Raw genomic sequence first — 15529 nt, forward strand, 5'->3', positions numbered from 1 at the left:
TATATGCATATAAAAAATGTGGAAAACAAGTTTGTTGAATTATATGAATGGTTATCAAGCATTTCATTATTTAAGCACGTACTCGGCTCGAACAAACAACGGGGAACATCTGGTGTAACTTCGACTTTTACCGTTTCTAAGAAACTGTCAAAATTTTCGAGCCCTCCAAAAATATTTTTATCTATAGGGATGGCATTTTATGACCAGCCGGGTCATAAAATCAGCATTTTTAGACTGTTTCCACATATTCAACTTAGCTATTAGTTGATATCTATGTTTAAGCGCATTCATTTATCGCGAAAATTCCGTCCCCAAGCAAGTGCCTCCCGGGACGGTCCTCCCCCGACTGCATGTACAGTCTTAAAATCATTAGACAAACTCAATGCAATAGACATTTTGAAAGGGTGAAAAATGATATATTAAGAGACTGTCCCGACAATGTGCTCAAATTAACTGTGATATGTATGTTATATAATAAAACTAACGAGCACAATTTTTTTTGTTACCTTATATTTTATGTAGTTATATGAATTATAAGTATATGTGAGACTTTGGGGTCAAATTGCTGGATGGTCACGAGATAACGAATAGCTACGTGATTTACCCCTCTTCTGAATCCAAAACATGATTATCTTGATAGAAATCATACATTCATTTTTCAATTGGCATTCACCTTACGGCGCTTGTCAAAGCAGAACATCAGAATATTTTGGATCAGTATTTTAAGTCAAACTATTTTTTTGAATCTATAAAACCTGATAAATAAAACAAAGTAGATTTCTATTTTGGTTTATTTTAAAGCTCCTCAGACTCAGAAATACAGTCCATATTTTAATAAACCAAAAACATCCAATAGTGAATCTAAATAAGATACACTTGATTTACCAAAAATAGACAGTCGGTCTTTATTTTAGCCAATTGTTAAGAATGTTTTTTTTTAAATAAAATTTATTTTAAGTATCAATGTATGTTTAGTGTTTTGAAATACGATATTGTAAAAAGAAATCATTGCTATTTACTAGTTGATTTTTTTACAATAAGCATCAAATCATTTCTTTAAGACACATAGTTTCGTAGAAACTTTTGTTTAGAATGTGTAGCTTTAATTAATACCGGATTTCAGGAAAAAAATACGCGAAATGTTACAAGAGCTTCAAACCGCTGAATGGATAAAAGCAAAACTGATAATTACTTAAAATTCTATTTATTAATATATATGTAAATCTTAATAAAATATTTCTTAAAATTATATTTTGGTGAATTAATAGGAGAAACGCTGCACCGTCACTGACACATGCACATAAATTCGATTAGATTTAATGTAAATTTATTAAATGCATACACCTTCACGAGCAAAGCCTTTTCTTGAAATATGTATACTTACTAGTATATGTATTATTAAAATATTTATCGCTGCTATTAAAGAGCTATAACAAAATATGTATGATAAATTTTCTCAACTTACCACTTCGTTTACGACCCATTAAGTTGCAAAACGATTTTTTATCCGTGAAATATATTAATATAGCAATTACACGCACAATATTAATATGTATGCATACTGGAAAGAGTAGTTAAATCTATATCATAAATAATTCATATCGCAATACCGCTGCCGAACCGTTTCAGTTTTATTAAATTTTATCTCTTAGATTAATTTGATGGTTATATATCTTTTTTCGTTTTCCGAATTAATAATAAAGTAAAAAAAATACTTCAAAAGGTCGCAACAGGCTACGGACCCCGTGCGACATTATAACTGCAATTTGTTAAAAGCCAGACGGGGTTGTTATACTATCTTTTTTAATTATGTGCCTTTTAATTAATTTAATAGAGGTCTAATGGGACGCTAGGCTAATTTTGATTAATGTCATAGAATAAACGAAAAGCCATAACACTGTATTGTATTGAGTTTTAATTTTAATCAACCGTATGTGGTATGTTGCCATTTTACAAATGTTGCATTGCTAAATTGCTAATTACGACAATTGAGCCTCGCAATAAATCAATTGCGTGTCTAGTAGCGTGTTTCTTCTCGCATGTGGATGTATGTTATTTTGTATTGTACGTTATGCGTGCATGAGTATGTTTTGTAAAGGTTTCCCTTGAAACTTTTCCGTGAATCGTGTTTTCCACAAAGTTTCATTGAGATACTGTAACCGTAGACGGAATTATTTATGTAGGTTTCACTCTTAAATTAAATTAAATTAAAATACAAGAACGGTTGTGATAGCTTTCATTTAAACGTACAAATGTATGCAAAATTCTGTTGGATTTGGTTTATCGTGTCTGCATATTTATATATGTTAATAATTCAGTAGCAATATAGCAAACGTAATTACGTACACACTTTGAACGCTGTATTAGTTAAACAATTATTGATACGTTTTTCAATTGAAGTAATACATATTTCATATATATATCAAAAGCTTTTAACTTATTTCTAAAGCTAGTGACTCAGCTGCATTAAAATTAGAATGTGTCAAATGTGGTCTTAATTTTGAGGTTGAAAATCTATGTATGAGCGGGTTGCTAGTGAGGGTATTAGGGCTGCTATCAAAGCAGGTCCGAGATTAACGATATAGAAGCTAGCATAAAAACTCAACGTGTCGCCTATATCAGTTCACAGTCATTTAAAAAATAGGAAAGGTGGCTATTTACAGAATATGGGTAGCGAATCTTAATATACTAATAATTAATGATTCTAGAACAGAAAGAATCACGCGATTAAAAGGCAGTGGTTGGATGCCAATCAACCCCAATTCCAACCCCGAGATCAGAATTACACCTCAATAAGATAATATTATGCATTTGGTTGGTTATAAAGGACATAATTCATTATAAGTTATCGGATTATAAGCAGACGATTACGTCATACACATAGTGTGCTTGATTAATTCGTTTAAACGCGACTCAGACCATAAAAAAGACCTTCCCTTATAAATTAAAGAAGGCGCTTTAGCGAAGACAGCGCTTGCCCTCATATATCCAAGAAGAATGGATTTTCTTTGGAACTCATTTCTCACCCACCATATTCGTCAGATATTGGTTTAAACGACTATAATCTATTTAAAAATAGAATAGCGTAGTCCGTAACGTCTCAGACTAGTAACTCAGAGGTTGCGGGCTCGAGCCCCGGCAGCGGCACTCGAATTTTTATTTATAAAAAGCCGGCCCCAGCTGCAGTGACATATATTGGTTATATTTACACTTAATGATTTATAAAAATTAAAATAGATGTCACCGATTCCCAAACTTTCGGTCTTGTGGTTAATACTTGCTTGTAGGTATTCATTATATCTGATATCTACGCCTGTCAGGTCACAACGGAAGATTTAATAAAAAAATAAATTAAATTAAATCCCTACAAAAATTTGTAGGTGGATTTTTTTTAAAAAAACGGATGTAAAAAACGACAAACAATTTATAGCTTCCAAAAATACATTATTGTTTGAATCAGATTTTTGATCAACTCGTGGATAATAAATAATTTGGTAAAAGTTGTACACATTTTAATTTTTAACTCATTTAATCCGCAAAGACTTATGGAACAACCTGATATATTATTTTCGTTTACCATAGCTTTTAATCCCGGACCAAATTTTCAATCGCTTAAGCCTACATGTGTCAGAAATATAATACATAATATTATCGACTTGTTCTACACGAGTGGTTGCTACCGAATCATCGTTGTGTAAATTATATCAAGCCATAGACAGAACCTTATTGGTCTATCTTTAATCTCTCAGCGTGTTTTAACTACATATACATTGCTTGTAGATCGAACGTGTCAGAAGTTTCTTTAACTGAATTTCGATCCATTGACACAAATTGTATAATAATGCAGTTACCTGACAAATATGGTAAAAGAGATCTTTACCTACCTATCCTTTTGCCCTGCTTTCGTTCCACAAATATGAACATGTCTGGTCTTAGAATTAAAATTGTGATCTAAGAAATTATATTTTGCTCTCAGAATACTATATTACAGTGGCAACTTTTTCGAGATACGAAATCTCAGTTTGGGTTCTACATACGAACCTAGATTCGAGACACGAACCGCGCCATCCCAACTATGCCAAATTTTATTTATTCCGAAACTACTTAATCTGTTTGTTGTTGAAATACGACGCAAAGAATGGTTTGTGTGACGCACGTTTCACGTACATATTTGATTTTTTGTGCGTCTATTTCGGTTTTTATGTAATTAATTAGAAGTAATAGGAACTTGTGTTTCGAGATACGAACCTTTTCGAAATTTCGGAAAGGAATTAAATTATAAAGTTGATGTACCACTGTACTTCTAAAGCAGTGTTTTTAATCATTTTTTTCTCTATTTTTTTCTCTAAGCAACGAATCACCTCTGAAATAAGGTAAAGTACATAGGAAACATATTGATGTCAATTTACTAAAATGAATAAATGTATCTTATATAGTTACATTTATTTTAAAAGTAATGCTCTATTGTTTATCTTGAATTCTTAACATTTGTGTAGTATAAGGTATCAAGCATGTCATGATGCACATCTTTCATATTTAATTTTGTTTGTGGAATAATGTAGAAAATCCTGATTTGCATAGATACATTGTTGAAAACGCAATTAAAACTTTCATAGCTCGCTTTGTAAGACGAGGATATGCCACTCTTAGTAAACATTATAATTATTCAAGAGTCTGAGTTAAACTCCGATTGTTTTAAGTTTTTGTCCAAAAATTCTCACCTTATAAATGAGTTTATTGCTGTTTGAGATTACAAATCCATGGTTTAGATTTTATCTAACTGAAAACATTACTTTTAAATGAGTTCTGTATTTTTTTATGTTAAAAGATATTTCACAAATATCAATAATATTAGAGAATTTTATTTTTAACTCTTGATCAAGCATTTCTAAAAACATTTCGAAGTTTGCCATAATGTTGGCCTTTCTATCTTCTTACAGAATACTAACTTAGATAAGAAAGCTTACTTTGGCCTTGGACAGCTAGCCTTTTTTGGTAGTTGCATATAGCTGATGAGTTTTGTCAACTACGACTTTTACCTAGTTGGGTTTCGCTTTAGTACACTGTGTGGATTGAGGCTAGGCTCGACCTCCTACCTAGACTCTCGTAAGTGACAGCTGCGGTCGGCTGTATTATAAGAAAGCTTGTAATATTTCAGGTGCATTCATAATGCATACTTCACGTTTTCATCTCATCCATATGATGATACCTTATATTACTGATCGCGAACTTTCATAAAATAGCTCAAAAAGGGTCTGTAGAAAATTTTAAGAGTAAGAAAATAAAATAAGTTAAACGACTCTTGTTCTAAAGTGAAAAAATATTCATTGAAAATTAAAAAAAAATATTTTTTTGAAATTAACTTGAACTGTCTGGTTTGAAACGTTTGTGATTTTGAATTGAATTTTACGTATATAGTTGTCACGAAAATTGTTGTCACTATAACACATTACATAGACGTTCAACACAATAATCAAATTATACATGTGTACCGGATCATGTCATTACGCTTTTAATATAAATACGGAATAATTCAATGAATAAAGCATCAATCAGACGCTAGAACTACATGATCGTACGGTCGTATTATTCACGGAGCATCCTTACTCCCCTCGCTATTCCATAACATTCGCCAGAGACACGGCGCTACATAAAAACGAATCTCAAATAGTTTCGAATGTATTGATTTTAATATCATACCGTTATATTTCTTACAACTTGATATTGGTCAAGCTATGTATTGTGTTCTATTTTATATCATTATTATAAATCGTTTCATAAACATGACAAATGCGTGTTCTATCTTTTCCAATGTGACCGGTAAGTGTGGCCGATACAGTTATTTTTCACGATTCATGCACGTGTCTCAAAATAAAAATAAAAAAGCATCCAATCGGGATTTATAATGGAAGTGTTGGTTGCCGTGTAGAAGGAGAAGTTGCCGATAAACGAAAGCCACAAATCTAGCAGCTTACGGGATTCCAGGACGCGTCCGGATCGCTGGCGTCGCGACGCCAATTACCACCGGCTCACCCTCGCGCCATCTCTGGGGGCGCATACGTCAGTTTGAATGGGACGAAAGCAGGAATTAAGCGTGATGTATTGTTGTAGTTGTACGCCGGGAGCGTCGATATGTTACGTTCTCGCTCGGACAATCGCTGTGCTGCATTGGACAGGGTTGACTTTTACCGATTGTGTGGAAGCGCAGAGAGAACAAGCTCAATTGGCGCTTGAGGAAGATTAATGGTATCTGGAAGATGGCTGCGCATTCAAACTAAGGAGTAATCCATTTGTCCGTTATTAGAAAAATATATTTAAAACATCATATGCTTACACTTACTTCATTTTAACCATATTAACATTGTTTTTAATCCTTTCTAACGCGTCGCGCATGTTTTCGCAGTTGCCGGCGACTCGCTGTCGCGGCTTCCACGTGCGCTTAATACATTCACTTTAGTCTAATGGTTGCCGATTAACTTTCTGTAATCATTTATATGTGTGTATATTTTCGAAGACAGTGTCAAATTATCGCAGCAGTTTCTTGTCATCATAAAAGAGACATTCACTACCCGACTAAAATCCAGTTTGGTTTTGTGTTCGGTCGTGATAAATATTAATAGTAATTCAACTACAGCGGTTCAAAACATACTTTTAATATATGTTGAACATGTGGTAAATCGCGTATTAAGGCTATGATGGATGAATAATCACAAACTTAACTTAAGATAATTTACAGAAATATTAAATATTGATCAATCAATTGTTATAAGACATCTCCATAAACTGAGGATGGTTTCAAAAGCTTAGTATTAAGGTTTCGCATAATTTGTTACAAAATAATTTATGGGTAGACTAAATACGTATAGATCGTTGCTCGCCAGACAAAATCAAGATCCATTCTTGGTTCGCTTTGTAATAATAGGGCAATGATACGTGGGTTGTGTGTAATAATCTTACACGAAACAACACTGGAAAAATCTTAGCAATAATATATTCTTAAAAAAAGTAAAAACCGACCTCAAATAATGAATCTGAACTAAACTAGTTGTTTGAGATGTACCTTTATACTGATGTATTTCAGGTATATAAGTTCCTTTAGCCCATTTTTATACATATTATACAATTGCCTTCAAAAGCACCCACGTTCTAGGTAGTACTTTCACAATAAACATTATTATTCAAAGATAGTGTTAAAATTTGTTTGCAAATTATTGTTGACTTTATTGTTTTTTGAACGTTTAAAAAAATTAGATATGAGAAAAAATATTCAATGAATGTAAGTTTCAATTGCTTATTCCTAAAATAAAATCTAGAAAAAACAGTCTCGAATCTATCATGGAAATATTTTAAAAAATATGTCATTTCAGTAAAATCCTATCGGAATATATTTTCATCAGTAGATATATGTTTTTAGCGGTGAAAATATAAATTATATGCCAGTTGCTGGTAAAATTATATGATTTCAACTTTTCTGTATGTAGTATATATAATCACATACTTATCATTATTTATTTATATTCGATGTATAAATGTGTATTTTTTGGTAAAGATATATTTTCACTAGATAAGTCCAAAAACATTTTCACCATTAGATATATTTCTACTAGCGAAAATAAAAATATAACTTAACAATAGACAGAGAAATAATGTTGAAGAAATTGGAGAGTATAGGTATAAGTGATATAGTTTTGAGATGGTTTAATAATTACTTATATAAAAGAAAACAAAAAGTTAAGATAAATAATGTATGTTCTGAAGAGAGGTTAGTGTATTATGGAGTACCACAAGGGTCTAAATTGGGACCATTGTTGTTTGTTTTATATATGAATGATATAGTTAATAACGTAAGAAAATGTAAAGTTCATCTATTTGCGGATGACACATTGATCTATTGCATGGGTGATAACATTGAAGAAGTTGTGAGTAATTTGAATGATGAATTAGGTGTGTTAGAGATATGGTTAAAGAATAATGTACTTAAATTAAATGAGAATAAAACTAAATGTATGTTTATTAATTATAAAAATGTGTTAGATGATAGTACCAAAATAGTAATAAATAACTCTAATATAGAAATAGTGGATAATATAAAATATTTAGGAGTAATTGTTGATACAAAATTAAACTTTAAAGAACATTGTAATTACATATTAAAAAAAATTAGTAGAAAAATAGGTTTATTATCTAGATTAAGAAATATATTAAGTATAAATACAAAAAAAATAATTTACAATAGTATAATATTGCCCCATTTTAATTATTGTGCAACACTATTAAATATGTTGAATAAATTAGATAAACAAATGTTGCAAAAATTACAAAATAGGGCAATGAGAGTAATCTTAAATAAAAATAGATTAACTAATTGTAAAAGTATGATTGATAGATTAGAATGGTTGAATGTTCAAGAAATATTGAGTATGAATGTTTTAGTATTTATATATAAGTTAGAAAATAATATGTTACCACACTATTTTAATAAGTATTTAATAAGAAATAAAGATGTACATAAATATAATACTAGAAATAGAGAAAATTTAAAGATAATTAAGTATAAGAAAACGAGTACGGCTAGGGGAATTATGTACGGAGGTTTTAATTTATATAATAGTCTTCCAAGAGAAATCCGAAACAGCAAAAATATAACGGGTTTTATAAATGGAATAAAAAAACACCTTCGTACATATAGAAATAAAATATTATAATATTAAGTCTTTATTATTGTATATTTTTTCTTTCTGTTATGTATTTTTTATATATTTTATATATGTTTACTAAATTTGTTAGATGTAAAGATTAGCTATTAAGCTAAATAAATTAATAAAATAATAAATAACTGATAGGCGCTAATATGCTGCTCTAAAATCTCAACTCAATTTGACAGTTGCGAAACGTTCATTTGCTGTTTTACCAGGGCCCGGGTTCGCTCTCAGCGGCCCTGTAAACAATCAAACTGTTTCAATTCCTAATTCGCCTTACCTCTGCTTCATCACAAGGACAGTAGTTTAATGTGACAATGCTCTTCTCGTTTACATTTTGTCACAAAGTCAGAAGCCAAATTTGTGATCGATATAATTAGGTTCAAGAAAGCTTTTTTATTATATTTATAATAAAATAATTTCTAATTAAAATAACAGGTGTCGAAAATTGCTATACATTATTAACGCCTGCTATGTTATAGCGGTAAATTCACATGAATAAATAATAATCTATTTTGAAAATATTCATAACGTTCGATGAATATGATGCGCTACTTTTGAAGCGAAGTGTTGCGTGAAAGTTCGACGACTTTCTATTAACGCGTAACAATTTGTTAATGTCAAAAATAATTCCCTTCGTAGAAACGTATCCACGTCAATCACTTTATCATTTTCGTGCATCCATTTTGTCAGGCGGCACAATAGAATCCATATTAAATCTGGTGACAACGAAATCGATGCTCGGTGTCGTAAAAGCGAATGTTTTGGGGTCCGAAACGCGGCCCAGTTCGCGTTGAGGTCGGCCGCATGCGCCTCGCGACCCCTCATCTAGGTCACAGCCTTCAGGCTCTGGCGGCCGGGGTCAAAGGTCACGGGTAGGTCGGTGCAGCCTCAACGTATATCCACCACCACCCTTCAGCCAGCGCCCTCGTTTTATAGTCCCGCTGGGTAATAAGACATCGCATTGGTTCAATACCCCCATAGCATCTGGAGAGACCCCTATTTTTCTTAAACATAAAACTAAATTTTGAAAGCAATTAATTAAAGGCTCGAGTGGCTCAACTGCGGTGGTGTTAGGTTAGTTGTTTTTCTTATCGACCGACCCTTAAATGGTGCGTGTGCGATGGATGGATGTGTGAATTGAATTGAACAATTATGTAGCTGTACAATTAATTTGTGTTTCTATGAAATTTATTTTTGTAATGTTATTACATCACATCATTGGAAAGCTTTCAATATTATGTTATGTATCAACAAACAATTATATAAAATAAATGAAATGTTACTCGTTACAAATCAATCGATAATAGAATAAGCAGACCCTCAAGTTGCAACTTAATTATTTAGCGTTTGAGTTATTGCTCATAAAAGCTCATAGATATGGGTGAAGTCGACGATTCTGCACCTGCCCCCGCAACTCAGATTCTAGAAATATCGATCAGAGCCCCGCGGGAGAGGCTCTCACGCCTGACCTATATTACTCTGCTTTCACCGCCTATTCTATTATATGTACTCGTCGTCCTCAGTTCCGTTTGTATACATAAGACATCTACTCTAACGTCTGAAAATGGACGCAATTAACGGAATTGGTCTTTGGCTCGTCTCCATTAGATCAAAGCCGATGCGTTTTATGCGATGTCGTAAATTCTCTAAGCTCCTCTTAGAATTTTTTGTTCGTTTTGGTAGCCAAAATTTTCATGCGTTTGACATTCTTCGAACGACTGAAATAAATCCGTTCTGTTTGCTTTGAGGTAAAAATGCAGCGCGTCGGTATTGCTCTTCTGTCCATCTGGATGCACGTATTTATGTTTGGCTATTTTAGTGTTTAAAAGCTGACTCTCAAAGTATAGAATGCAATAAAATAGTCGTTTGTTTCGTATTTGCGTTTTGCGTAATGTGACGATTACAATAACGAGCTGATTTGTAACCGTATCATATGAAGTCGATTATAACATCGACTTGATTATTATTATAGAAACTAATCGAAAATTTTAACGATGGAATGTTCATATTTCTATTAATTAAATTCTAAAATCATAATCTAAAGATATACATATGTATGTAGCCGTGATGATCAGAAATATTTAGCTATATTTTACTTACATATTGTATAAATACGTGAAGTTTTCGTAAACTTGTCTGCGCTTGTAGAATCCGGTCGTCTAAAGATCGAGTAAAGCTCTGAATTTTAGACATCGTAGCTAGATCAGGTTCGACGTGAAGAGAGAAGCGGCTGCACTCTTCACTCGAGGGTAACTGGTTGAAATCGTTTCGGAAGTTAATTTTGAATGGAAGTGCTGATGAAAGCAAATTTCAAGTTGAGATTTCATTGCCAGTAGCAAATTACGACAATTTTGGGGTGTAATTATATTTGTTTATTTCATCCGTGCTTATCGATAGAATTTGTATATGTAAAGGCTAAACGGGCGTTGGGTTTGCTTTCAGCTAATCCCTTCTGGATTTAAATGGTAACCTATTTTTTATATTTTGCACAATACTACATAACATAATATTAAAACTGGTGAATGTTTAGGTCTCGTAATAAATATAATAGCTCTTTATATTTTATATGTGAAGCCAAAAATGATAACTCATTACATCAATAAAACACATTATATCTATAAATGTGTGTCTTACTACTATTTTCAGTACTGAGAAATTGACCGAAATAACGTTTCATTATTGATTGTGTCAACGACTTTTCGAATGGTACACCATGCATAATACTTCTATTATATATATTATATGTAATACATGCTCTACGAATTACCTCTATTTGGGTCACGGGAGAGTGTAATTTTCCTGAAATGCACTCAATATATCGATGGAAATTGTGCTGTTTTAGTTGATGAATATATATTTAGTTTTACTGGGATTATCAATAATTATTATAAATGTTATTTTTAGATCCATTGAAGGGGAATGTGTATGATTAACAGTTATGAAATATATTTATTTATAACTCAAGCGGGGAAAAAAATCATTGATAAAAATATGCGCATGAAATAAACTCAGAAAAGGAGAGACAAAGAGCTCAGAGAGACAATGAAGACAGACGTTTGGGATTCAAGTCAGGCACGAGCTTAGAAGGAATGCGAAACGTGGCCCGTAACAGGATGCGAATCCTGCGCCTTATAAAGCGACTACATTAGACGGGCCGCAAAACGGTATTTCTTGCATAACGAAACGGTCTATCAAGTTACAAAATAATACAACAGAAAAAAACACACGCATTCGATAGAACCTATTCTACGAAAACGAACACAGAGCCCGGTGAAGGTCGGTCAAGTATAATTTTGTTTTGTGTACGAATGACCGGTCGTTTGCCGCAGTCGGGGTAATTACACCCCAAAAATCGATAGGAGAACAATTTGAATCTAAAATCGGAACGTATATGGAGTCTTACTTTATATGGTAAGAATTTCGGACAAAAACGACCCACAGACGAATCAATATGCGAACCTCGTGAAACTTTTCCACGGAAATTTTCTTTTCGATACCGCTATCTGGCGAATCTCAACTCCGGTTAAAAAGTGAATGCACAATGTGACCCTTTCCAGACTTTTGATGCGTCTTACATAATAATTTTTGAGACCAAGTACCAGCTATGGTCAAACTTGTGAGGAATGTAGTTTATTCAATATTTAAAAATATTGCTAAACCTTAAAATTCAGACCCACTTAATAAAATTAGAGCTCGAGAATACTAGAGTAACTAATAATAATTAACTATAAATTAGACAGTCTGATTGTTGGCTTATTTTGGAATCGCGGGAATCGATGCTCATTTTTGATTAGATTAGATTTATGTGATTTAATGTTATATACATATATAATATAAATAAGCAAAACAAGATTACTCTTTTTATTTACATATATAAAAAAATGTATATGTATTTTATCTTAATCTATTATTGTCGACGTAAATATTTTGCATTTCTCTTTTTTGTAATCGTCATGTTTTTTTATTAGAATTTTTCACGGTAATTCATGTATCACTGTCTAAAGAAAAAAATCACACAATCAGGTCTTTGACCGTTGAAATTAATTCTCTGTAGGAACATCGAACAGGAAAAAAACCTAAATATTTTGGTTGATGAGTCTTATGGTCACTATCTAAATATTAAATCGTAAAAAAATATATTTGCTTTTAAAGCAAATATTTTACATTTTTTTCAATAATAACTTATATAAAGTAACAAGATATATATATCGGATTTCGACAACCAAACTGCTAAATCCGGATGTTAAAACAAAAATCCGAATGTTAAATTACTTTTATTTATTCGTTCTTTAATATTTATTTGAATTTTTTTAGGTCAATGATTCTGACTATTGACGTAAAAGACCTGTGTTCGAATCTCATATAGACCTTAGTGTTTTTAAATAAATTCCTATCGTGTCTGGGAAATCGGAGTTAGTGATTATTATATAATTTTAATTTCAATCGATCATCACAGATAATGTTTACCTAGATTTTCCCAATTACACGGATGAATATCGTGATGATGAATTAAAATCGAGCTAAGTCGTACATATTAGGTATTAGAAATTCTCTAATAATGAGTTATTTAAATTAAATTAAGAATAAATTACTCATTTTCTAGTGCCTATGTCTTTATTTCTAGTTGAATTTCGCAATTATAAATTGCTAGGGAGGGAGTACTGTGTCGGAAAGATTTATTTTGCCACAAACTAGGCGGCTCTTTGGCAACACTAATGTGGCAGCGGTGAGATCAACATATATTTATTTAGTGGATCAAAGATTAACGACCAGCGGTGCCTCGCCTGCCTGTCTCTTATATTATTCAGTATAAAACATGTAATTAACTACTACTACAGCGGCTTGATCTGTATATAATTACCACCCGTCAACATACAGCAATCAAAAGTTAATAATTATTTTAGCGTCTTAGTGCCTTTGATATATATTATCACACTTTTAGCATAAAAATTGATTTTTGACATAAAATCTTCTAGGGAGTTTCTTAAATTTTACAGATTTTCTAATATATACGTTCATATAGAAATTAGTAATGTAGTATTTTGTACTATTTTCTTCAAACTTTCTGTAGAGAAAATTTTTTTTTTTTTACCTAATACCATAACATGAAAAATATTAATAAAGTTTGTTAAAAACTTAATTACTTCAGCTGGCATCACTTTAGTATTTCTGCGAATCTGTAGCTTTAATAACAATTTGAAATGAAGCTCAGTTATAAAACTTTTTGATTATATGTACACTTCAATTTTACATACAATCTTGAATTTATAAGGATTTTTAAAAATAATACAGAATCACTAATATTTTATACTGTCATTTAATGCAAAGAAATTAAAATACAAATATTTTAATATATAAAATTGTAAATGCTTAATTTAAATTGCTCCTGAAGATTATGAATTATGACACTTTTTATATTTTACTAATAATTTATCATTTTTAAATGCTGTTTATCTGGCCGTATAGCGAGAATATTTTTTATCCATTCAAATTTAAATGAAAACATAATTCACATGTAGGTAAATATTCACTTAATTTTACTTGATTCGCTCCGCGAGAGGAATGAAAATAGAACTTCTGCATTCGCTCGTTTGACCTAAATTATGGTTGGTTGTTAAAATCTATATGATTAAGTCTTCACTGGTGCCATATCTTTAATAATCCAAAAAATCGAAATATTTTACTGTTATAATATTATACGTATATACCAACTTTAGCCAAAACATATATATTTCTATATATTATAAATATATTTTTGGCTATTTTTGATACTTTTTTTATAACTTAGATCTGACTTTTGTTTGAAATAATTCATGTAAGTGTTAATTTAAAACAGTTCAAATATTAAAATATTATTATAAACGTCCTGATATATATCGTTAATAAATGTTTAAAATATAATTTATATTCGTTTTATACAATCATAAACAATGTGCACAAAAGTTATTCTCCTGAAAATGCTGAATATTATTACCGGCGAAACGCCGAAAATAAATTATTAGAAAATCGTATATATATAAATAATATTACAAAAATATATATTAAACGTACAATTTTCATACGCCTATAATAATAGCGATTTACACTATTTATGGTAATGCAGATTTTTTTAGGCTATATATTTTTATACACATACATGTATCACGCTATTCTTGCCGCTATCACGAACACCATCTCGCACCATTTATGTTTTATTATTTTATATTTCATACGTCTAGTCTACTAGCATGTCCGTCGTTAACTCTGCACACGAAAACTCGTATATGTTTACAAACGACCGTAAATATACCAGCCATAGTCCGCATGTGCACTATAATGCAACGCGTGCGTGGTAGGTACAATGTGAAAAATATATCTCATATCGCGGATTGCGATCGTTAAATCGCTTGCGATATATTATTAGAACGTTTATGCGACATTGAGTTATGGTTTAATAAAAATCCATAAATACAACATTAATTATGATAATATAATGCAGGTCTATAACCCCTTACAAGGATATGAAGATCTGCTTATAGTATATTGAGCTTTGTCATACTTTTTTGTTTAGACTTGTCCTATGTGTATTTCTTACTTATATCGAGTAGTCTCAGTATTTTTATCAATCTTCTAGACTTTGCTTTTAAAAGTTTAGTCTTATAATTCCTAATTATTATTATTAATGTAAATTATGTATGATTTTAGTTAAATTATTCATCACGATATCCATAGTTGAGATAAGGAAATGTAAAAAACTTTAATATGTAACTAACTGTCGGTCCCCTGCTAGCGTGAGGTACCGCAGCTAGTGAGTGTACGAATGCCGTAACCTCAACTTTTGGGTTATA

The 15529-nt window shown here is 31.4% G+C and overlaps 1 protein-coding gene and 1 long non-coding RNA gene across 6 annotated transcripts in view; one reads left to right on the forward strand and one right to left on the reverse strand.

The window, feature by feature from the left end:
• EcR (Ecdysone receptor) overlaps window positions 1-15529 on the forward strand; it is a 431050-nt gene that overhangs the window by 178145 nt on the left and 237376 nt on the right. The gene's annotated exons all lie outside the window — the stretch shown is intronic.
• Window positions 5300-11924, reverse strand: LOC148236590 (uncharacterized). The gene is made up of 2 exons (XR_015808968.1): window positions 8838-11924; window positions 5300-7624 (listed from the first exon to the last, which is right to left on the reverse strand). It is a non-coding gene; the product is annotated as an uncharacterized LOC148236590 (long non-coding RNA).

Source organism: Plectrocnemia conspersa, unplaced genomic scaffold (assembly GCF_051122295.1).
Source record: "Plectrocnemia conspersa isolate PC_06_02 unplaced genomic scaffold, ASM5112229v1 ptg000003l, whole genome shotgun sequence".
In the NCBI taxonomy this organism is placed as follows: domain Eukaryota; kingdom Metazoa; phylum Arthropoda; class Insecta; order Trichoptera; family Polycentropodidae; genus Plectrocnemia; species Plectrocnemia conspersa.